Source organism: Staurois parvus, unplaced genomic scaffold, assembly GCF_062004578.1.
Source record: "Staurois parvus isolate SC_StPar_1 unplaced genomic scaffold, SC_StPar_1.0 ptg000056l, whole genome shotgun sequence".
Lineage (NCBI taxonomy): Eukaryota > Metazoa > Chordata > Amphibia > Anura > Ranidae > Staurois > Staurois parvus.
In genome coordinates this window covers 8,354,691-8,381,527 of record NW_028317852.1, presented here as the reverse complement: position 1 = coordinate 8,381,527, position 26,837 = coordinate 8,354,691, and positions in this window count along the sequence as shown.

Sequence of the window (26,837 nt, the reverse complement as noted above, 5' to 3'; positions counted from 1 at the left end):
CCATTTGATAAGGACCCTGCTGTGCCAGGGAGTAGCGTAGTGGCAGAAGTTCACAATCCCATTGAGGGGCTTACACCCATTGGTATTGCCCATATTGGCTATCCCTCTTGTGTAAGGGCAAACCGAAATAATTATATGAATTATTTTGTTGGGATGGTAGGAAGATACCAAGCTGACGTTAAAATTCTGTGAAAGGTCTAAGGTTTTTTATGTCACACATGTACATTAATTTTTTTTTGCTTTCATTGAAGTAAAAAAATAAACAATTGTGGCAAACTTGAGTTCTAGATGTTGAATAATCTGATTCTGGTGCAGCAATTCATAGTAGCCAATCAGCTTGCTCAATTAATCTCTGGCTATAAAACCTGGCATCTGATTGGTTTCTGTGCAGCGTTCCATCAGATTTTGCACTCTACACAGAAAGCTGTGTAGAACAAACCAATACACATACAAACTTTCAAAAGTACGTATTTGAACTTTCTTGCAATGAAAATCCAGCGGTAATCAAAACGCAAGTACAAACACAAACAGTTGCAAAAAAGTTTTTTTTTTAATATAGAAATGCTAACATTAGCAATAAATATTTTTTTTTATAAAAGGTTTTTAAAAGTTGAAGTGTACATTAAACTTTACAACTTTACAAAATTCTATTTTTTTCTACAGTAATACAACATTATTCCAAATTTTGACAATGTGCAAATTCAAAACTTCAAGTAGTTTTTAACATTAAAACACTTTTCTTAAAATGTTTCAATGTCAATTGTACATTAAACTGTACAAGGTACACATATTTTAAACATTCTTAAAAGCTTTGTAAAATGTTCTTTTTTTTTTTTTATTAACAATTTTTATTGATTATCACACATATATATATATATATATATATATATATATATATATATATATATATACAAGAATATAACACAGGAGAAAGAAGGAGCACATCGATGGTGAGGTCATACAGCTTCAATGGGGAGGCCATCAGAACTGTACATTTGTAGAACGGTGGGAGGAGGAGAAATTGTCCCATGGGTGCCACGCTGCCTTGAACACAGCAGTCGAGCAGGCATGTATAACAGTCAGGTACTCCATCCGTCTCACATCAGCAATAATTTTAAACAGCGTTGACATCAAAGGAGGTATAGAAGATAGCCAACACATAGGAATGCTTCTTCTGGCTGCAGTCAGAATATGTGTGGAGAGTTTCCTGGCCATTCTGGGAAGACCTGGGAATGGCAGGCTCAGTAAAAAATATAGAGTCTCAAAAGGGAGAGAGGTATGCAATAACAATTGTAAAAAAGACAAAACCTCTTCACAAAAAGGGACAATGGATCCATAAGTCCAAAAAATATGGAAGAGGGAGCCAAAATCTTTCCCACAACGCCAGCAAGCAGAAGAAGCATTCAGATTAAAGGCATGGATAACCTCAGGAGTTTTGTACCATAACATCAAAATTTTGTATGTGTTTTCTTTATAAACCACACAGACAGAAGATTTAGATGTGTTATCCCAAATTTTCTTCCATTGCGTAAGATCAATGTCACATTGCAAAAACTGGGACCACTTGCACATGTAATGATGAGTGTCGTTAGAGAGGGGGGTAGCATCCATAAGACGTTTGTATATATTAGAAATTATGCCCTTTTGATGTGGACCTTGTATACATAGATGCTCAAAGGGAATAGGTTTCCCAAGAGTCAACGTGGGGGACATGGTGGAGAAAAAGTGACGTATCTGGAGGTATATATATAAATGCTGGGAAGGCAGATCTTTTTCCTGGAGATATGAGAATGGTTGCAGCTTCCGAGTAACAGGATGTACTAGGTGGCACGGTTGGAAGAGTTTGGCCATGACCCAAGGGGACATCTGGGGCACTGCCAAACTATCTGGAAGGTTGAGGTTCAAAAAGATATTAGTTAGTGGGGAGCAATCGGAGGTCAATGCAAACCTAGTTCTACATTTCCGCCATATACTCATAGAGAATTGCATGGGGCCCAGGAACAGACGACGAATAAGGTCCACCGTCAAAGACGACTAGAGGAGAGAGCAGGGATGAGTCAGGGTCAATTGTAAGGACTCTATCTCAGTCCACAGATTGGGAGGGGATTGAATGTACCATGATGTAAGGAAGGGGATGTGAGTAGCATAGTAATAGGTCATGATATCCAGTGCCCCTAGGCCTCCTCTAGAATGCAGAGAGAGTAGTACACTACGTTTCTACGATTCTATGTTGCTTATTATGCCAAATGAAATGTAGAAGGGATTTCTGAAGGGAGTGTAGCTTGGACATAAGAACAGAAACAGGGAGGGTCGCAAATAAATACAAAAGTTTGGGTAGTACAGTCATCTTTATGACGTTGATACGTCCCAGGAATGATAAGGGTAGAGTATCCCAAAATTTCAGGGAGCGGGAAATAGCTATAAATAGGGGAGACGTTGGCATCATATATTGAACTATAGGAGGAAGTAAGGTTAGTACCCAGATATTTTAGAGAACGGGCACACCATCGATACGGAAATGATTCTTGAAGGGATGAGAGGACAGCTGGTGGGATATGGAGTGGGAGTGCTTCAGTCTTGGAGGTGTTAACCTTGTAACCCGAGAGAGTCCCGAACGGTCGTAAAAGATTATGCAATGCTGGGAGGGAAATTTGGGGATTCGAGAGTGTAAGGAGGATATCATCCGCAAAAAGGGACAATTTGTATTCACGGTCATGAGACATTATGCCTTGTAGGTCGAGATGGGACCAGATTGTAATAGCCAGTGGTTCCAAACAGAGAATAAACAATAGAGGAGAGAGAGGGCATCCCTGTCGAGTACCATTTGACATCTGGAAAGGGGGTGAGAGAAAAGAGGCCATTCTGACCTGTCAGGAATGGACTTGCCAATAGTGGTGGGACTCACCTGCCTTGTGGGCTGCAGTACCAGGGCTGGTCAGCGGATGCTCTCAACAACCAGAGGTTCACTTCGGCAATTAGCCATCATCTGGGGCTGATTGCAGGTGTATTTAAGGGATGGCCAGACCTGCAGTCTGTGCCTTGGTGTGTGTTTTTCCATGGGCCCCTGTATCGTGTAACCTGCGTTCCTGTTCCTGTTTCTGCCTCTGCCTGACTTGTTGCCGACCCTGCCTGATCCTGACCTCTGCTGACTTCTCCTGTTTTGATCCCTGGCTTGTGACCCTGGCCATTCTCTCCGCCTGCTCCTCCTGTACCTACCTGCCCGATAGTTATCGACCCGGCCTGCCTGATTACGTTGTGCCCTATATGTGTATGTACCTGTGTATCTGTATCAGTTTAGGTTTGGGTTTGTTTCACCTTGTTGTATATATTTGTGTTAGCTTGGGATTTGGTGCACTGCGTTTATGTTTGTATTGTTAGTCTTTAATAAATTGTCTTATTTATACCATATCTGAAGCTTGCATTTCCCTGTGTCAGTCCACACACTTCTGGTCACACCCGCATCGCTGACATGGCCTGTGAGGAAGGATGAAAGTAGAGAGCTTTTAAAGCTGCCACGAAAGGGCCATGGAAGCCAAACTTCTCCAAGACCATAAACATATAAGGCCAGCTGAGACGATCAAATGCTTTTTGGGCATCCAAGCTCAATAAAATGGTGGAATGGAAAACCGGTTAACCAAGTCAACCAGATCAATAGATCTCCTGGTATTATCCGCTGCATATCTGGCAGGGACAATGCAATGCCTACTTGGTTTCTGTGTATGAGCTTGGAGATGAGTTTAGACAGCCGGTTGGCTAGGATCTTAGTAAAAATCTTGTAATCAGAATTCAGTAGAGCAATAGGACGGTAATTATCTAAGATACAATGGTCCTTGTCAGGTTTGGGAATTACAGAAATGTATGCACTGGAAAAGTCAGCTTTGGGAGTAATACCTCTGAAAAAATCGTGATAGAGAGAAAGAAGGTGGGGAGCCAGGATACCAATGAAAGTCTTGTAATAAGAGTAGGGAAGTCCGTCTGGTCCCAGGGTTTTGCGCGAGGGGAGATGTTTGACTGTATCAAATAGTTCTTCAGATGAGATGTCAGCGTTGAGGGCCGCAATGTCAGAAGACGAAAGCTTTGGAAACAATAGAGGGTTGAAAAAGAAGTCTCTTTGAGAGGAGGATGGAGGTCTGGGGTCAAACAGTTGTAAATGGATTCATAAAAAATAATATGAGCCAAAAAGGGAGACCATTACATGAGGATCATAAGTAGGGCTCCCATTCGGCTAGACAAGATGGGCCAGCACCATAGAGGGGGACTGTGCTTTAAGTCTATTAATGAGCATACCGTGAGGTTTGTTAGAGAATTCATAGAATTTCTGCCTGACCCAGAGGAGAGATTTTGTTGACTTACAGGCATCAAGAGCCTTGATTTGGTCACGAAGAGAGGTCACTTTATACAGCCCAGAAATAGACGGCTTCACAAGGAGTCTACGTTCAGCTAGGGTTAACTGGCAGACTAGGGCAATCCTGGCACCCCTGAAGATTTCTTCAAGTGAGAACCCATGGAGATACAAAGGCCACGAAATACCGCCTTGCGAGCTTCCCATACAGTCGAGGTAGATGTTACAGATGGTAGATGTCTAATTACGGCACCAATGGCCTGTTTTTGGCATACCATTAGGTAATAACATGTTTAAGGTCAAGGAAGCGTGATCAGACCATGTAATGGGATTGATATCAGAGGAGACTAGGAGAGGAAGAAGAGGAGCTGAAATGAAAAAATGAACTAAGCGGGAGTAACTGCGATGAGGTGTAGAATAGAAGGTAAATTGTTTGTGGATAGGGTGTCGAATCCGCCAGGCATCAAAGAGATAATGCTCCCTGATCAATTTGCGAAAGGATTTCGAGGAGGAGCATTGCCACTTCGAAGGAGTGGACTTGAAGAGAACCTTCCTATCTTTGTGTGGTGAAAGGATTAAATCAAAGTCACCCCCCTATAATCATGTATGGAGTGGAAAAGGAACCTAATTTAGTGAGGGTTTGTGTAAGGAACTGTAACTGACCTGAGTTCGGAGCATAGAGATTCATTAAAATAAGGGGAGTGTCACCAAGCATACATTCTAAGATAATGTAGCGACCATGTTGATCAACCCTGGAGGAAACGACCCGAAGGGAGCAATGTGTCCGAATCAGGATTGTCACACCGGCCTTACCAGATGGGTCAAAGGCCGAAGAGGATTGGGAAAAAACCTTGTGGCAAAACGAAAGGAGCCTGTTGATTTAAAATGAGTCTCCTGGACAAAAATAATATCTGCTCCTGAGGATCGGAATTCCTTCAAAGCCCTCCACCGCTTCTGTACAAAATGAAGGCCTTTAACATTACAGTATATGACAGAAGTCGTAAAGCCATCACAAAATGACAATGAGTAAGGCATGTGTACCAGCAGAAAAGATACATGGGATACCATCGATGAGACAAAACCAAAAAACTAATAACAATGATAGATAAACTAGAAACATTACAGTAGAGAACATAGATATCCATAGGGATATTTACTTGGGAAAGACATCAATACCCAAGTCGTCCAGGCAAGAGACTGGATGGGATTGGGGGCAACACGACAACCAGAACATAACAGTCGTCAAACCCGGCCAAAAAAAAGAAAACATAACAAATGAAGGCACCCAGCACAGAAAGGGGAAAGGGAGGGGGGGGAGAGAAAGGGTAGGGAGGGAGGGAAAAGAGGGGGGAAAAAAGGGGGGGGAAGAAAAAAGGGGGGGAGGGAGAGGGGGGAGGAGAATGGAGAGGGGGGGGAGGAGAGGGGATAAGGACAACCCCGAAGAGTCCACAGATGAACACCTCAGAGAAGCATCAGACAGGCTCATCGCTGGAACGAGGGGGCGAGGACGTTGAGGCGTACGTGAAAGATGCTTCCGGCCCCTCCGAACTGGTGTCCAAATATTATTGGGGGTAACGGAAGGACGAGATGGAATAGGCGGTAGGCAGGAGGCATCTTCCGCTAGAGGAGGTAGTCCTAATTGCTTCAGAAAAGAGTCCGCCTCTAAAAGATCACAAAGAGTAACTTGGGAATCATCCTTGGAGACGACCAGCTTGAAGGGGAAACCCCAGCGATAGGGGACATGGTGATGTTGAAGATGCGTGGTAATTGGCTTCAGCGCCTGCCATTTGGCCAGGGTAATCGGAGAGAGATCACAAAAGAGCTGGAGTCTGTCCCCTTTAAATTCCAGGGAAGGGTTGTAGTGTACGGAAGCTAACAATGCTTCCTTGCACTCAAAAAAATTAAAGCGGACAATGACATCACGTGGCCTGGTGCCATCAGCAGGTCTGGGGCCTAGTGATCGGTGGGCCCTGTCCAGGTGCCAATCCGCTTCTGGGACGGTGGGAGCAATTGCAGTGAAAAAAGACAGGAGATGTCGGCGGGTTGGAAATCGGCAACAGATTCGGACATACTGCAAATACGGATGTTCTGCCAGCATTCCCTGTTTTCTAAATCCTCTTGTTGGGGAGGATTTTGGGACATGGTGTGTTTCAGATACGCGTTTTCTTTTCTAAGACATGGACGTATTGCACCAATTCATCAAATTTATTCTCCAATTGGTCTGCACGATCTCCGATCTGGGCTATTTCCCCACGAAGATCCAAAGCCAATTTTCCCACTTCAGCAGATATAGAGGTGGTAATATTGCGTAAAAATACTTGCAATTTTTCTCCAATGAAGATACAGTGAGAGTAGGTGAAACAAGTGGATTGGCAGGAGCAGTGGGAGGCAGATTCAGTGCAGGTCGGTTTGTCGCCCCTTCTACAAGGGTCAGGGGTTCGGATTCCTCCATCTGGGAAGCATGAGAAGGTGAGGAGGTTGGCTGTATTGTATGAGCAGGAGGAGCAGGTGTAGTACCTCCGGCCGCCACTGGGGGTCCGGAGTTATTTGCATTTCAGGTGGCGCATGGCACAGCAAGAAAGGAACACAGAACACTTATGTCAGGGCAGGGCTGTGGAACGGACAGGTAGGCCTAGTGGCAAGGTAAGGCACTGGCTGACAACAACCACCACCAACAGACCAAAGTCCCTCAGGGCGCGGAGTCTAAGTCCCAGGCTGCCCTTCACCAGGGCCCCTGATGGTGGGGATGGACTTGACGCAGCCAGGAACCAGGTCGCGGCCCCCGAGACACCCCGGCTGCGGTAATGGCCGCCGCCAATGGTGTGTAGCTGGTGAGAATGACAATAGCGTAGTCAGGCAAGCCGAGTCAACAACAACAGGACAAACCAGTACAGAACAGTAGACAGAGAATCACAGGTCACGGGCCGGGTTCAGCAACGGAAGGTCAGATTGAAGGAAAACACAGAGAATGGTCTTAGTCACAAGCCGAGTCAGAATACCAGAAGAGTCACGAGCATATACACAGAGCTGTAGCAAGACAAAGACACAAGACACAAGTGCAAAGAGCATGTGCGGATCACAGGCTTATATGTCATCAGCCACACTCCTCTGGGGGATGGACCTCAGAGACCTGAAGGCATAAAAGCTTCCCACCATGCTCAGCAGAAATCCAAGATGGATGCCAGCACATGGAGTAACATAACCTCTGGGAAAAGGTAGGACCTTGACAACTTACCTTTCCTTTTCTTACTTTCTTTATCTTCCTGTACTGGTCTTCCTCTCTCTTAATTTCAGGTCTGACCATCGTTTTCTCAACTATTCCTTATTTCTTTGGACCCCAAACTTCTTGTACAGAGTTTTCATAACTTTTTCCATTATCTTCTCCTTTCATGCATTAGGGTTGCTATAAATTCCATGCTTCCCATCATAGTCCTTCTTCATTAAGATGTCCAACATCTCAACCATGTCTTCAAATGTCGTATTTGTTGCCTTCTATCCCCTCATGGATCTGTGAGTCACTGACTCCTGCTTTTCCTCACTGCTGCTCTCACCATACACCTGCTGTTTTGCCACCCTTTTCCCTCTCTCCCAACGCACCATGAGAGAAGAGGCGGGGAGTACACCTAGAAGGAATGGGCATATACCAATCACAGAAGCGATCATTCTGAAGGAAAAAGGTTTAATTTCAGCAAAAAGTTTGTGTGGTTGTTGCAGCAATCATATGCTCGTTGGGAGAGCAAAGCTTGGCAACAACTGAAGGTACATTTTATTTAGTGCTTTTGGGTTTGGTGGCCTATACTGCATATATTTGTAATAACTTTTCAGGACACTTCTTACAGAAGCCATGGCTGACAAGTTTACTTCCCCAGAGTTTCTGCCACATTTTATTGACATGTATAGGCAGATGCCATGTTTATGGAAAACTAAATCTAAAGAATACTCTGACAAAAAAAAACATGAGGCAATGACCAAATTGGCTAACCTGTTCAAAACTTTCTGCATAAATGTTGATGAATGCTATGTGTGTCCAAAAATATCTAATCTGCCATCTGGGGTTCTTTCCCAGACTTACTGATCCGAACTTTTGATCCTTGTCACCACAAGGCCTGCTGCATGCCTCCCATTTTTTACGTTTCAATGGATGGCTTATGCAGTACACTTTATTTCCTAGTTCATCTAGTTTTTCTCTGGATCACTAGAGGTCTCTCCAGTTGTCCCATTACTTGCATTCTCTACCTAAATATACACTTTTCCCTAGGAAATTGCACTTCTTTGAAGAGCTATGTTTGGGAGAAGGACCAGTTAGAAGATCCCTTTCTACCTCTTACAAATATCTTTGGAATTTCACACTCAGTCTTATCCCTCCTTCCTTGTTAAATGGGAGAGGAACTTACAGGTAAGTTTCTCTTACCCTCAAAAGGAGCACATTCTCTTTTTTGTGTACACATCTTCCTTATGCAGCAGATACCAAGAAACCACTTACAATATAGGGACTCACTGGTACAGGACTCAATCTTTGCCAAACTGTTTCCTCAAAAAAGTGATTGCTGTTAGAGATGCTGTTCATCTATGGGCACTCTCTTACATATCTTTTGGGAATGCCCTGAACTGCGCACATTCTGGAAACAAGTGCTTCAACATATTCACAAATTTACTGACATTTCCATTGCAAGACGACCCTGCAGCAATATTGCTTAATCTCAATCTACTATAAAAGAAGCAGTATCATAAATCTCTTCTTAAGCACCATTTACACGTGCTTGTATCCCTAGTATGTGGAAACAACAACTAATTGAACTGGATAGTGTAACAAGTTAGTCTGCAGTTTCTTGTTTGTGTTCTTACCTCCTTGCTGCAGTGTTGTTCCTGATCCCTTTCACATATGTGTTTGTCTGTGCTCACCTATGGGCATTGTCTGCTGTTCTCTGGGTTTTATTTCCTTCCCTTCCATCACTTCCTGGCCCGCCTCCTTGTTTGCCTGCCTATATAAGACATGCTCAGTCTAGGCCACTTTGCCTGAGCAACTTCCTAGTTGTTGGAGCTCCTGTGTGTTGCTGTTGCCTGTATCCTGGATTGACTACTCGTGTACCGACCCCGGCTTCATTCTCTGACTGTGCTTGTTTTCCGCCTATCCTGACCTTGGATAATCTATCAGATTTCTGTTTGTCTCCTCCTATTGTACTCTGCTCCTGTGAGTGGTCTCCTCATCCTCAGCTGGGCATACCCAGGGGCCACGACCTGGTCCCAGCTTGCTGCAAGTCCATCCCCACCATCAGGGGCTCTGGTGAAGAAGCAGGCTGGGGCTTAGACTCTGCGCCCTGGGGAACCCCAAATTGACTATCTACAAGGGCTCACTACCACAGGTGCTGACAGATAGACTGGTGTCTTTAGTCATCCTTACCAATTATGTAACAATCTGCCCCAATGGTTGTACACTGACTCACAAGAGTGAATGATATTGAACAATTAAAAGACCTGACCTCAACCCTGTGAGACAAAACTGAGGAACACAAGACCAGGTAGTTCTACTGGAATCTCTTTTTTTCTCTGATGAATACTGATGAATGTGTGATCCTCACTGTTCCTTTGTTTTAGCTTCCTATTGGGTCATGGTTCCAAATTCTGTGTTTCTGACCCACCGAGTGGTGACCTTCCCCCCCCCCCCCACTTTTTTTTTTTCCTTTCTCCACTGATTTCTCACCTTGTCTCCTTTTCACCGTGTTCTCATTCTGTAACACATAAAAAACTCTTTTGGATGCACACAGAGTCATACAGACATAAGTATATTTGAATTCTGCACATCTTTGAGTACTGTGTTTTAAGGTTTTTTGGCATAGGTTCCTATCCTGTGGCCAATCCCAGAATTCCAGAGGTCTTTCTATACCCAGTTAACCAAGTCATGGTTGGATAGACTGTTGATACCTTAGTATATAGATTCTTATAGGTCAATGTGATTTCTGTATGTAAACTATACCCCTCTGTGGATATTTTTGGAAATATGCCTTGCAATGCCTGTGAACGTACATTCAACTAATGTATGGAGTTAATTTTTTTATTGTTATCTGTTGCAATCCTCTGAATAGAAAAAATCTATAACAAAAAATAGCAAATTTGCGCAGTTTTCAGAAAGGAGGTCAATAAAATCAAGGCCTCCAAGAAGGAGGCTATGTATGTGCCAAGGCTTTGGTACTTTGAATGTCTGTGCTTTCTGACTGGAACACTGGAACACTATGAATCCAGAGCCTCCTTGGCAACCCTGCCTTCAACTTCTACTGACTACCATCTCCAGAAATGTAAAGTGAAGATGTTGATGAGCCTACCTTGACACAGGTAAAGTGTTTCATTATATACTGTCTCAGAAAATTCAAAGGCGACACCTCTTTAAATCATTGTAGCTTTTAAAAAGTATGTGTAATTTCTAAATGCATTGGAAAATAAGCATCTACAAATGCAATTAAATGACAGTCTTTTAACAGTTGTCCATTTACTTTTTGACGCACAGGTTAATGATTTATTGCTGTCCACTTTTTTGCTAACCTTTTGATAATGTAATTTTACAAAGACAGGAAAGTGTCAATACTGAGGAGCCAGCTGTGCCCACTACTGAGGAACCAGCACAGCATCATGCTACGCAGTGGCGACAATATCAGGCACCGCAGTGCACAGAGTCATATTGGTCCCAGCATTATTATACTCATTTGTAATTACACTTTCTTCTTTTTTTTTTGAAGAGGGGGGGGGGGGTATCTTTATCAGGTTTATGATTCTTTGAATTTTAGGGTATTTTTGATTTGAGTTTAAAGTTCCACTTTTTTTCCACCTGTATATATGTTTGGATGCTTGCAAGTTATGTTCTAATTCTAATTTAAACCCAATAAAACTTTTTGTTTGCCAAAATCCTGGCTATCTTTTGTGTTGTAAGACATATCCTTGCAAGACTGTTTAGATGTGAATTAAATAAACAAATAATAATTTAAAAAAGTATATATATATATATATATATATATATATATATATATACATACACACACAGATTTTATTATCACATGTATATTGGCCACAATTTAAAATAAGAACAGAAGACAAAAAAATATTTTATTACATTAAATTGAAATGAATATAATATTCATCATCATTAGCTTGATTATTTTCACAGAAAAAAATATGCTACTATTCCTTTTTGTTAAAAGCTTTTTGAATACTATTTCTATTTTTCCTGGTCAACTGGTCATTTTGGGTCATTTGTGGTCTCCAATCATGAGTATTTTTTTCTATTCTATTTTTCAGTACAATTACTTTATACATTTAGAGAAAATTGGACATTGGGTTCATGTAAGATAAACATTTTCTTGCTTGTACCTACGGTTTTTGTCATCTGAACAGTTGGAATTGGCTGTTGAAAGCACCATACTAACGATTAGACAATCAACCAATCACGCCTTGAATGGAAATTTTCTTATCATGTGTATGGGTCTTAAGACAATGTGGAGTTTGTTCTACTCATATTGTCATTACTTTCAAATGCCTTAGACAGTGAAGTCCATCTTTGCCTCATTGAAAACCTAATTGTTTTCCATTGTGTTTTGTCTCTAGAGACTAATATAAACTGTAAATAAATACAGTGTTCAGTGATATTTCTGTGCTTGGTCACTCTATTTCCTAATGCATTTGATTGCTTTCCAAAAGTTGCCTTTCTTTACATTTTATATTTCTAGCATTCTTTGCCATGGAAATAACTGAATGTACAGTTTTATTAGAAAACAGTCACAAGCTGGAATTGTTACTGCCACAAACCTAAAAATGTTACACTACCTTGCACTTTTCTTTATTACATGGGTAATGGAGTTTTTTAGGAAGAGATGGAAACACTAGAAGCTGAAAACCTTAAATTTTCTATGGAACAGCGTACAAGCTTTGCATACACAATGCTGCCTTTCTTCAAAAGCCAGTAACTTGAGTGGAAAATGACTTCTTCATTATTTGACTATTTACTTGCAATATACTAGAAAATGTTTACAAATTGTTTTCTTTAATAATAACATTTTAATAAATGAAGGCTGACAAGAAATTATTTTGTTAGATATCCTTCTATTTATTATGCAAATTTGCTGAATTATTTCTCAAAAATGGGAAAGTCTGCTATTAATCTGACTTTTCCTCCTTTTTTAAACAAAAATTAAGAGCCTAATGCACAGGCTCCTTTCACAGAGGCATCATGCATTCAGTCAAATTTTTTCAAAGAAAAAAACATAATCTGTTTATATAAGTTTACATGAAGGCACTACAATGATGTCACAAGGGCGCAGGGTCACCCAATTATGTCACCACCCCTCCCCCTTGTGATGTCATTGACCATAAAGGGATATGTCCAAATATGGTCAGTAATGTGTTAAAGCAGAGCTCCTCTGCTTTAAGCCTTTGTCCCCCCGCTCCCCATTAAGGATCGGCACCTTTGGTGGAGCGGGGGAGGGGGTACCCGAATTTGACAGGTACCCACTCCCACTTCCGCTGCGATTGCCTAGGCGATTGGAAACTGAAGTCGTCCTCCCCCCGTCCTCGTAGTCTTCTGGGACATGTGACAGGTCTCAGAAGACTACGGGCCATTCACTAGCCCAGTGCTGCTCGCTTTTGTGCAGTGGGCACCCGGCTGTGAAGCCACAAGCTGTCACAACCAGGTGCCCACACTGAAGATGCTGGTGCCAGGGAGAGAAGACAGCCAGTGAAACCAGCTGTGATGAGGACCCCACTGGACCGAGGGACAGGTAAGTGGCTGTATTTTAAAAGTCAGCAGCTACAGTTTTTGTAGCTGCTGACTTATATTTTATTTTTTTCAGGTAGAACTCCGCTTTAAGGTGTAGGGGTCACACAGTGATATAACTGGGTGGCCCTGCCCTTTTGCCTGCTTTAGCAGTGAAGGGAAGTTGAGCTGTCATTCAACACTGGCAAGTGACTGGAAGGCTCAGGTTTGGCAGGTGGTGTTTTTTTGCTTGTGGGTCGGCATCCATCTTTAATTGTGATTGACATGGACCTACATAACTGGAGAATGTGATGGATGATGGATGTACATTTGGGGACTTGTCATCACCACTGGGCCAAGGTTGTGGTGAAGAGTTTCTTGTTCTCATCAATATGGGGACAAGGTGCGTTGCCAGGGGGTCTTCCATCCAGCAAAATACCCGCTAATGTTGAGGGCATGTAGTCTTGTATGGTTCCTGTGGCTGCACACTTGCCCCCCCCACACACACACATACACTTCTTCCTGACCTACAAAGGCTGCATGCTTGGTCCCAAAGCAACAGGTATAGATTGGCGAGACCACACGCCATATTAAAAAAAAATAAATTGGCCTTTTTTTTATAGTGTACTGAATTGTTTTCAGGAAAAAGAACCCTTAAAGCAGAGCTCCAGTTAAAAATTCTAGGTGAATCAAAAATACTAGGCCATTAAAAGATATTTCCCATCAATCTGGAGCTGTCCCCGACAGTATTACTTTTCCACCACAAAATGTCCTTAGTTTTAACAGTTAAATGATTGCCAGCATCATTCAACCCAGGCTGCAATGAACCCAACCCCAGCCTGTCAATGGACACCGAAGGTGATGCTGAACTTATCTCTCACTCTGCTGCCTTCTTTTATCAGCTTGTTCCCTGCCAACACACAAACTGTGTTCTGTACAGGAACGGCAAGAAGCTGATACCAAGTCAAATTTACATTTAATGATGTTTTAATGAATACAAAGCTGCATTAATGTGTGTCTCTTATATCCGCATAGATATCATATTTAAAAATGAAGGTGTTTTTATTGAATACAATTTTTTGCTAAAGTTGTATAGTTCCTTCCCATATCACTTTGTACATGTCATATCAACAGATAGCTTCAGGCTTTCTTTTTTCTTATAGCAATTCTGCTTATGAAGGAGAATAAAACGCCCCCAATGAAAGTTAAATAATAATGAAGGCTCTTATGTATGATACATAAATGTGACAATACAATAATTTACACAAAGAAACTTTTAAATAGCATGTAAATACACTGCTCAAAAAAAAGGAACACTTTGAAAACACATCAGATCTCAATGGGGAAAAACATCTTGCTGGATATCTACTGTATACTGATATGGACTGGGTAATGTGTTAGGAACGTAATACAAAAATAAGTAATATGGTAAAATGACCCACCATTTAGTCTGGGTTCATACTTGTGTGGTGCGGCATATCGCATGTGATTCGCACAGGAACCGCACCGCATTAATGTGCAAATCACATGCGAATTCTGTGCGGTGCAACTTGAGGCTGTACATTTTGTATGGCTCAGACCGCACCGCATCCACACCAAAAAGGTGCAGGACCCTTTTTTTGGTCCACACTAGAATCATATCGGATGAGTATTCACACCCATGCGATCCAATTTTGCACATCGCACCGTGTTTTGCAGACTGATTTTGGGGTGTTGTTAACTTAACATACACACCCACATGGGTTCGCATGGGGTGTGATTGTGAAACTGTTGCAATTTCCGCACCACATCATCGTGAACCCAGGCTTAGACTGTTTTTTCCAACATCCCAATATATATAGACCAGCAATATAAAACAGTTATGTTTATTACAAAAGATTAACACAATAAAACGAATCGAAAGATTCAATGTAGTAAATTGTAATACAATGATTCCTGTATCACATACAGAAAATACACAATGCGCCTAAAACCTGACAGTCTGTAATACATCAACTGGCAAATGGATAGGCAGCCCAAAAGAACTTGTACAGTGATGTTTGTTCAGACAAATCCAATTAGTTTCTGAATTCTTAATTCCTTCTTCAGGGACTAAATATGTCAGGTCTAAAACGTAACAACATATCAAATAAGTGTGAACAATATACACTTACAAATTGCACCACATCAGATAATAAGTAATAGATATTCATAGAAAATTGAATGAGGATGCTCTCCAGATGACATGTCAGGGAGAGGGCAGGCAGAGATGCCCCAGTAAGCCATCAACCAGCGAGGACCACATAGCAATAGCCAATGAGGGGATCTAGCAAGTGTAATAAAGGCCATAGATAAAAAAAGTCTAATATTCATTGTTTGGCTCATAAAAATAAGGTATGGCTCAGGCAAATAGTTGTAGCATAGGGGCTCAATTGAAATATGTATTATAGTAAAATGGCAAAATAAGTCCAACCCAGATAGAGGTAACAAAAGATACATGTGTGAGCCCATATAGAAACAAACAAACAAACAAACAAAAAAACTCACCCATCCAAAAAGGGAGTGTACAAGAATATAAGAACATTATAGAGTGCTAACCAATAGTACCTCTATATATCACATGAAGCCACCTCAGGATTATCCAAGAAAAATGCAAGTGCCAGAGATCTAGTATAAATAGTAGTACAATGCGCATACGCAAATGAATAGCTGTCCCTATTTGGCACCAAATGTGGTGAAATCATAGCCGCAATTGGCGGTCGTGTGGTGCCACCCCGCCCACCTGCGTAACGACTCCACGCAGCAATGCAATGACATCACGCACATGTGCAGCATGCTGCAATAATAGCACGCAGGGCTGCCGGCACACCCAGCCGGCTGCAGCCCAGTGAGGGCACTGCCGACACACCCAGCAGCTCAAAGGCAAGGGCACACTGACCCTTCCTGGGGGAAATGCATGCTGCAGGTACCCAAGGCTGAGGCTGTAAAACAGTAGGCCACCCCGGGGTACATAACACCAGAGGGGCCTGGCCACACTGAGTGGTGGACGGCAGTACTGCCGGCGCCCCCCCACCAGGCCACCCCAAGACTGTCAGCATTACCCTTCAATCTAAGAAATAATAATATAATGGCACAAGTGGTACATACAGAGTATTGCTGAAATACAAGTGAAAACATCCAGGAAAAACATGAAACATTGTATAAAATTTAATACATACATGGCACAGTAAATGGAATAGATCAAAAATTGCAAATCCCTTTCACACCCCCCAGAACGAAAACCAGGCAGAAATGTTTTGAAATTGAAGGCCTCATTAAGGCCGGGTGGATTGGTGGCATTAAGTTGGTAAATACACCTGAATTCCTGTTGTAGAAGGGTCTTATTAAAGTCCCCCTCTCATGGTTTTGGATGGATATGGTCTAGCCCTAAAAAACATATTTGAGGAAAAACACCGCCATGAACAGATGCCATGTGTCAACCCAAAGGCAGCTCAGGCTCATTTTTGTGCATACTATTAACATGTTGGTAACTCCTAGGGTCTTACAGTTGACATAATGTCTAGGAAAGAAGATTCAATTGTTGGGAAGTAAGATCTACTGATCTGTGTCCATATACCTACAATAAGGGCAAGACCCACAGGGAAAAGTCACCCATGTTTTGCATGGGTCTCCTCTGTTGGCTCCCCTGTACTTGCTGTGAACCAGCCAGTCACCCACTGAGGGCACCCTCCTGTAGATGATAGCTAGCGCAGCGGGCATATGGGGGCCACAACGGGGTCAATAGTGAGAAAATGCAAATATTTCTGTACAGTCTGTCTGATTTACATATGTTGTGTAGAGTACGGAGTGACGATGAGTACAATGTCATCACATTTCTTTGTTTTGGTGGAAAAAAGGAGATCATGACATGTGGATAAACAGGCTCTTATGTAAGCTCTTTTAAGACAGGAATTGGTATAATAGGCATTGTCTCAACACATTAGCTTCCTTTTTATATAGTATATCATTAGAGCAATTACATCTGGCATGGAAGTATTGACTATAAGGGATAGAGGCCACCAGTGCTTTAGGATGGAAACTAGTTGCATGCAATATGGTGTTCCCTGATGTAGGTTTGTGGTACAATTCACTCATCAAATGGCCGTCAGCATATCTATGGATGCGAACATCCAAAAAGGCAATTGTAGATCTGTTGAAGGCCATGGTGAATTTGAGATTAAATTAATTGATATTCATGGTCATAACACACTCTTGCAGTAAATTAGCAGAGTCCTCAATGTCATGTCAATGTCAATGAAAATGTCATCAATATAGCAGTACCACATAAGAATGTGGTCCGCAAATATAGAGAAACCATCATCCATGAGTAGTAACTGCTCCCATTCCCCCAGGTACATGTTAGCACATGAGGGTGGACAGTAAGTTCCCATAGCCACACCTTGTACTTGGAGGAACTGGGGGCCATTAAAAGAAAAGACATTGTGTTTCAATATAAAGTCAAGTCTTGACTATATTGATGACATTTTCATCCATTTTCATAGGCACATTGTGTATGTTCTGTATGTGATATAGGAATCATTGTATTGCAGGCCACTCAGTTCGTCAATGTCCACTGCTTGCTGATAGTTCTGAAATTCACAGTAAAGCTGGACAAATGTATAAAAGAAAACAGGGAAAATAAAAAAAAACAAAACAAATGTTCACTAAACTGGCTGGAGTAGGCCACAGATGTACTTTTAATTTGTTTGTTAATGATATACCTACTACTGCTCTGTTTGACACTGGCTCTGAGCTGACTATTATCTACAGGCTCTTCTATCAGCAACACTTAAGCCACCTCCCTTTGAAACATATGGACACTATGCCTGTTTATGGTGTGTGAGAAAATCCTGTTTTTATGGATGGTTGTCTAGACATTGAACTTTGCATTCCTGGTGTGACAGCTGATGGGGACCCCCCACTTAGTGTCATTGCCTATGTGAGCCCTCCACCTAGGGGTAATGAGTATGCGCCTATGATTGTGGGTTCCAATGTTGAAGCCATTGAGTCTGCTTTCATAAGGTTTCTTCAGCCACAACAGGGTACTCCTCTACTTCCACTGCCTGTTGATCCAGAATGTCAAAATATCTGCCAAAAAGGCAATTGTAGATCTGTTGAAGGCCATGGTGAATTTGAGATTAAATTAATTGATATTCATGGTCGTAACACACTCTTGCTGTAAATTAGCAGAGTCCTCAATGTCATGTCAATGTCAATGAAAATGTCATCAATATAGCAGTACCACATAAGAATGTGGTCCGCAAATATAGAGAAACCATCATCCATGAGTAGTAACTGCTCCCATTCCCCCAGGTACATGTTAGCACATGAGGGTGGACAGTAAGTTCCCATAGCCACACCTTGTACTTGGAGGAACTGGGGGCCATTAAAAGAAAAGACATTGTGTTTCAATATAAAGTCAAGTCTTGACTATATTGATGACATTTTCATCCATTTTCATAGGCACATTGTGTATGTTCTGTATGTGATATAGGAATCATTGTATTGCAGGCCACTCAGTTCGTCAATGTCCACTGCTTGCTGATAGTTCTGAAATTCACAGTAAAGCTGGACAAATGTATAAAAGAAAACAGGGAAAATAAAAAAAAACAAAACAAATGTTCACTAAACTGGCTGGAGTAGGCCACAGATGTACTTTTAATTTGTTTGTTAATGATATACCTACTACTGCTCTGTTTGACACTGGCTCTGAGCTGACTATTATCTACAGGCTCTTCTATCAGCAACACTTAAGCCACCTCCCTTTGAAACATATGGACACTATGCCTGTTTATGGTGTGTGAGAAAATCCTGTTTTTATGGATGGTTGTCTAGACATTGAACTTTGCATTCCTGGTGTGACAGCTGATGGGGACCCCCCACTTAGTGTCATTGCCTATGTGAGCCCTCCACCTAGGGGTAATGAGTATGCGCCTATGATTGTGGGTTCCAATGTTGAAGCCATTGAGTCTGCTTTCATAAGGTTTCTTCAGCCACAACAGGGTACTCCTCTACTTCCACTGCCTGTTGATCCAGAATGTCAAAATATCTGCCAAAAAGGCAATTGTAGATCTGTTGAAGGCCATGGTGAATTTGAGATTAAATTAATTGATATTCATGGTCGTAACACACTCTTGCAGTAAATTAGCAGAGTCCTCAATGTCATGTCAATGTCAATGAAAATGTCATCAATATAGCAGTACCACATAAGAATGTGGTCCGCAAATATAGAGAAACCATCATCCATGAGTAGTAACTGCTCCCATTCCCCCAGGTACATGTTAGCACATGAGGGTGGACAGTAAGTTCCCATAGCCACACCTTGTACTTGGAGGAACTGGGGGCCATTAAAAGAAAAGACATTGTGTTTCAATATAAAGTCAAGTCTTGACTATATTGATGACATTTTCATCCATTTTCATAGGCACATTGTGTATGTTCTGTATGTGATATAGGAATCATTGTATTGCAGGCCACTCAGTTCGTCAATGTCCACTGCTTGCTGATAGTTCTGAAATTCACAGTAAAGCTGGACAAATGTATAAAAGAAAACAGGGAAAATAAAAAAAAAAAAAACAAATGTTCACTAAACTGGCTGGAGTAGGCCACAGATGTACTTTTAATTTGTTTGTTAATGATATACCTACTACTGCTCTGTTTGACACTGGCTCTGAGCTGACTATTATCTACAGGCTCTTCTATCAGCAACACTTAAGCCACCTCCCTTTGAAACATATGGACACTATGCCTGTTTATGGTGTGTGAGAAAATCCTGTTTTTATGGATGGTTGTCTAGACATTGAACTTTGCATTCCTGGTGTGACAGCTGATGGGGACCCCCCACTTAGTGTCATTGCCTATGTGAGCCCTCCACCTAGGGGTAATGAGTATGCGCCTATGATTGTGGGTTCCAATGTTGAAGCCATTGAGTCTGCTTTCATAAGGTTTCTTCAGCCACAACAGGGTACTCCTCTACTTCCACTGCCTGTTGATCCAGAATGTCAAAATATCTGCCAAAAAGGCAATTGTAGATCTGTTGAAGGCCATGGTGAATTTGAGATTAAATTAATTGATATTCATGGTCGTAACACACTCTTGCAGTAAATTAGCAGAGTCCTCAATGTCATGTCAATGTCAATGAAAATGTCATCAATATAGCAGTACCACATAAGAATGTGGTCCGCAAATATAGAGAAACCATCATCCATGAGTAGTAACTGCTCCCATTCCCCCAGGTACATGTTAGCACATGAGGGTGGACAGTAAGTTCCCATAGCCACACCTTGTACTTGGAGGAACTGGGGGCCATTAAAAGAAAAGACATTGTGTTTCAATATAAAGTCAAGTCTTGACTATATTGATGACATTTTCATCCATTTTCATAGGCACATTGTGTATGTTCTGTATGTGATATAGGAATCATTGTATTGCAGGCCACTCAGTTCGTCAATGTCCACTGCTTGCTGATAGTTCTGAAATTCACAGTAAAGCTGGACAAATGTATAAAAGAAAACAGGGAAAATAAAAAAAACAAAACAAATGTTCACTAAACTGGCTGGAGTAGGCCACAGATGTACTTTTAATTTGTTTGTTAATGATATACCTACTACTGCTCTGTTTGACACTGGCTCTGAGCTGACTATTATCTACAGGCTCTTCTATCAGCAACACTTAAGCCACCTCCCTTTGAAACATATGGACACTATGCCTGTTTATGGTGTGTGAGAAAATCCTGTTTTTATGGATGGTTGTCTAGACATTGAACTTTGCATTCCTGGTGTGACAGCTGATGGGGACCCCCCACTTAGTGTCATTGCCTATGTGAGCCCTCCACCTAGGGGTAATGAGTATGCGCCTATGATTGTGGGTTCCAATGTTGAAGCCATTGAGTCTGCTTTCATAAGGTTTCTTCAGCCACAACAGGGTACTCCTCTACTTCCACTGCCTGTTGATCCAGAATGTCAAAATATCTGCCAAAAAGGCAATTGTAGATCTGTTGAAGGCCATGGTGAATTTGAGATTAAATTAATTGATATTCATGGTCGTAACACACTCTTGCAGTAAATTAGCAGAGTCCTCAATGTCATGTCAATGTCAATGAAAATGTCATCAATATAGCAGTACCACATAAGAATGTGGTCCGCAAATATAGAGAAACCATCATCCATGAGTAGTAACTGCTCCCATTCCCCCAGGTACATGTTAGCACATGAGGGTGGACAGTAAGTTCCCATAGCCACACCTTGTACTTGGAGGAACTGGGGGCCATTAAAAGAAAAGACATTGTGTTTCAATATAAAGTCAAGTCTTGACTATATTGATGACATTTTCATCCATTTTCATAGGCACATTGTGTATGTTCTGTATGTGATATAGGAATCATTGTATTGCAGGCCACTCAGTTCGTCAATGTCCACTGCTTGCTGATAGTTCTGAAATTCACAGTAAAGCTGGACAAATGTATAAAAGAAAACAGGGAAAATAAAAAAAAACAAAACAAATGTTCACTAAACTGGCTGGAGTAGGCCACAGATGTACTTTTAATTTGTTTGTTAATGATATACCTACTACTGCTCTGTTTGACACTGGCTCTGAGCTGACTATTATCTACAGGCTCTTCTATCAGCAACACTTAAGCCACCTCCCTTTGAAACATATGGACACTATGCCTGTTTATGGTGTGTTTAGGAAATCCTGTTTTTATGGATGGTTGTCTAGACATTGAACTTTGCATTCCTGGTGTGACAGCTGATGGGGACCCCCCACTTAGTGTCATTGCCTATGTGAGCCCTCCACCTAGGGGTAATGAGTATGCGCCTATGATTGTGGGTTCCAATGTTGAAGCCATTGAGTCTGCTTTCATAAGGTTTCTTCAGCCACAACAGGGTACTCCTCTACTTCCACTGCCTGTTGATCCAGAATGTCAAAATATCTGCCAAACCTTTGCTCCTGATCTTCCTGGAGGATTTGTGGGTAATCCATGGCATCCCATATAGCTTCCAGCAGGGGGAGAGAGAGTGTTGTGGGTTTATGTGTAAATTTCACCGCTGGCAAACGGTAGCTTTTCCCTGCTCGAGACTGATCCAAAAGAGGCTGCAAAGAATGGCTGGGAGATAGTACCAGAAAGGAAAAACTATTGTTTAAAATGTCCAAGAATGGATTTTGTTACTGTTTGGAATGTTACCGCATACCCAGTTATAATATCAGCCTGGCAGGAGGTAGCCTATTGTGACCCAGTAGAAACCATTAGCTCTTACCCTGCTAAGGTCAAGGAGCAAAAAAAAACAAATTAGACTTTCACCTGAATGATTCTGATAGTCCTGCAGAGCACAAACAAGCACTATAAGAGCAGCTAATGGAATACAATTATGTTTTCTCTACTGATGACATGGATGTCGGGTGTGCTAAAAGTATTCAACACACTAATCGCCTAACAGATAGCACCCCCTTTAGAGAAAGACCCAGGCACATACCTCCTAAAGATTTGGATGATGTTCGAGAGTGCTTACACAAAATGAAAGATCAAAACATCATTGTTAAGTCTAAAAGCCTGTATGCATCCCCAATAGTGGTGGTCAGAAAGAAAAATGGTGGAGTACGAATATGTGTTGATTACAGGACTCTAAATCGGTGAACGGTCCTAGATCAATACACGCTACCTCGCATTGAGGAAGCTCTTGATGCTCTGCAAGGCAGCAAATGGTTTACAGTAATGAACTTAAGATCTGTGTATTATCAAGTACCAATGACAGCCTTTATTTGCCCCCTGGGGTTTTTCCAGTTTGCTCAAATGCCTCAGGGAATTAGTGGTGCACCTGCAACCTTCCAGCGTCTAATGGATCGGACACTGGGAGACCACTCAATGTATTGTCTACCTGGATGACATAATTGTTTTTGGCTCCACCCTGGAGGAGCATGATCAGAGACTGTTTAAAGTGCTTGATTGTTTGAGGACAGAATGTCTGAAACTCTCCCTGGACATAAGTAAGTTTGTCCGCTCTTCAGTAAACTTTGTGGGCCACATCGTATTTGCAGAAGGGGTAGCAACTGAGTCTGCTAAAGTGGTGGCTGTGGTAATCTGGCCCCATCCCACAAATCTGACAGAACTGAGGTCCTTCGTGGGGTTTTGTGGCTATTATTGCCACTTCGTTAGAGATTATTCCAAGACTGCTCGGCCTCTTAATCACTTGCTTAAAGTAGCACCTGGCATTGATGCAAAACTCCTTTTAGTGAGAGGTGGACTTTTGCTTATGTGGAAACTTTTCTACAGTTTAAGAAAAGCCTTACAGAAGCACCAATGTTGGCTTATGTAGACCCACAAAAGCCATATGTTCTGCATGCCAGCTATGATGGGTTAGGAGGAGTCCTCAGGAGGAGTAGTCAGGAGTACCCAGGAGGACTAAGGCCTGTTGCTTATATCAGTCAGTCTAAACCCAGCAGAAAAGAATTATCCTGTTCACAAACTGGAATTTCTTGCCTTGAAGTGGGCTATTGTTGAAAACCTGCATGATTACTTGTATGGGGCTCAGTTTGAGGTGAGAACTGACAATAACCCCCTCACTTGAGTTTTGACTACAGCCAAGCTGGATGCCACTGGTCATAGGTGGCTTCCTGCCTTGTCTAATTACCAATTCACTCTCAAGTACACGCCAGGACCCAAAAATATTGGGGCTGATGCTCTCTCCAGGCGTCCTGCATTGACAATGAACTTAGAAGAAAGTGAATGGGAGGAAGTACCTGGGCCTGCTGTGGCTGCCTACAGCTGCTGTACAAGGAGACAATATTGTTTTCTCTGACTTACGAGTTATTGACTCATTGGGAGCTGGTGAAGAGTGTATCCCAAACATATATTGCTGCCCCACTGCTCTAGGAGTACCAGAAAACATCCAGATGCAAAAGAAAGATATAATTCTTCTACAAAAGAGGGATCCAGTAATCAGACATGTTAGAGAGTCTGTTTTCCACAAAGATCCTAATTACATGAGAAAAACCCTGCCTGAGCCAGATACCTACTATCTTAAGGAATGTGATGAACTCAAAATAATTGATGGACTTTTGTATAGGGTACATTTGTTCCATGATCATCCTGGAAGGAGACACCTAGTGCTTCCTCAAGTCTACAGAAAATCTGTTTTGAGACGTTTGCATGACCAACATGGTCATCTTGGAGTTGAAAAAACATATGGATTAATCCAAGACCGTTTCTTTTGGCCACGAATGAGGGAAACGGTTGTGGACTATTGCTGTGTGAGATGTCTGCAATGGAAAACTCGAGCTGCTCCTATGGAACACTTGAAAAGTTCTGGTCCAATGGATTTAGTGTGCATGAACTTTTTGTGTATTGTGTATTGATAATGACAGAAGTGGTGTGGGAAATGTTTTGATTGTGACTGATCACTACACTTGATATGCTCAAGCCTATCCCACCAAAGATCAAAAATCAGTAACTGTAGCCAAAGTGTTGTGGGAGAAGTTTTTTGTTCATTATGGACTGTCAAATCGACTTCACTCTGACCAGGGATGGGACTTTGAAAGTCACCTAATTAAAGAACTGTTAACATTGCTTAACATCGACAAGAGCCGAACCACACCTTATCATCCAGAGGGTGATGCTCTCCCTGAGTGTTTCAATCGTACCTTGTTGAATATGTTTGGTACCCTCCCTAATGGTGCTAAACAAACCTGGAGCTGTCAGGGCTCCCGGGTGTGACCAGAGGTGTGTGACTGACGCAGGGAAACGCAGACTTCAGATATGTTATAAACAATGTAATTTATTAACACTACAAACATAAACGCAGTGCAATACTAAAACATAACACAGTGCAAACAAACCAAACCAAACCACCCACAGATAACAGTACATACAATGCAAGTGTCGTCAGGCAGGCCGGGTCAATATCAATCGGGCAGGTAGGTACAGGGGGAGCAAGCGGAGAATGGTCGGGGTCACAAGCAAGGTTCAGCAGGTAGCGGGCAGCGTGGTACAGAGGGTCAGGCAGAGGAGAATGGTCAGACAAGCCAGGGATCAGGAGCAGGAGAATGGTCAGACAAGCCAGGGATCAGAGCAGGGTCAGCAGAGAATCAGACAGGAACAGGAACAGGAAACAGGGCCCAGGAGAAACACAACACCAAGGCAGAGTCTGCAGGTCTGAATGTCCCTTAAATACACCAGTATAATTAGTTCCAGGTGTTTGACTGGCTGCAAGGTTGAGTCTCTGATTGCTGGGAGCACCCGCTGGCCAGCCCTGGTACTGCAGCTCATAAGGCAGCTGAGTCCCACTATTGCTGGCCAGTCCATTCCTGACAGTACCCCCCCCCCTCAAGGAGTGGCCTCAGGACGCTCCAAACAGTCCTAGCTGGGCAAAATGTTCCACCGCCCGGGTCTGGTAACTGGTGGGATATCAAAGACTGGCACACCGGGCAGGACTCCGGGCAGCGGAACACCGGGCAAGGGCACACTGGGCAGAGGCACACCGGGCAGAGGCACACCGGGCAGAGGCACATCGGGCAGAGGCACATCGGGCTGGACTCCGGGAAGAGGCACATCGGGCTGGACTCCGGGCAGAGGCACATCGGGCTGGACTCCGGGCAGAGGCACATCGGGCTGGACTCCGGGCAGAGGCACATCGGGCAGCGGCACACCGGGCAGAGGCACTCCGGGCAGAGGCACATCGGGCTGGACTCCGGGCAGAGGCACATCGGGCTGGACTCCGGGCAGAGGCACATCGGGCTGGACTCCGGGCAGAGGCACATCGGGCTGGACTCCGGGCAGAGGCACATCGGGCTGGATTCCGGGCAGAGGCACATCGGGCTGGACTCTGGGCAGAGGCACATCGGGCTGGACTCCGGGCAGAGGCACATCGGGCTGGACTCCGGGCAGAGGCACATCGGGAGATTACCAGGTGAAGCAGCAGGCACCGGGCCCCCAGGCGGGGCGACAGGCATCGGGCCCCCAGGCGGGGCGACAGGCATCGGGCCCCCAGGCGGGGCGACAGGCATCGGGCCCCCAAGCGGAGTGGCGGGCGCCGGGCCCCCAGGCGGGGCGACAGGCATCGGGCCCCCAGGCGGGGCGACAGGCATCGGGCCCCCAAGCGGAGTGGCGGGCGCCGGGCCCCCAGGAGGGGCGACAGGCATCGGGCCCCCAGGCGGGGCGACAGGCATCGGGCCCCCAGGCGGGGCGACAGGCATCTGGCCCCCAGGAGGGGCGACAGGCATCGGGCCACCAGGCGGGGTGACAGGCATCGGGCCCCCCGGCGGGGCGACAGGCATCGGGCCCCCCGTCGGGGCGACAGGCATCGGGCCCCCAAGCGGAGCGGCGGGCGCCGGGCCCCCAGGAGGGGTGACAGGCATTGGGCCCCCAGGCGGGGCGACAGGCATTGGGCCCCCAGGCGGGGCGACAGGCATCGGGCCCCCAGGCGGGGCGACAGGCATCTGGCCCCCAGGCGGGGCAACAGGCATCGGGCCACCAGGAGGGGCAACAAGCATCAGACCCCCAGGCGGAGCGGCGGGCGCCGGGCCCCCAGGCAGAGCGACAGGTCTTGGGCACCCAGGTGGAGCGGCGGGCGCCGAACCCCCGGGCGGAGCGACAGGTCTCGGGCCCCCAGGCGGAGCGGCGGGCGCCGGACCCCCAGGCGGAGCGACAGGTCTCAGGCCCCCAGGCGGAGCGACAGGTCTCAGGCCCCCAGGCGGAGCGACAGGTCTCAGGCCCCCAGGCGGAGCTACAGGTCTCAGGCCCCCAGG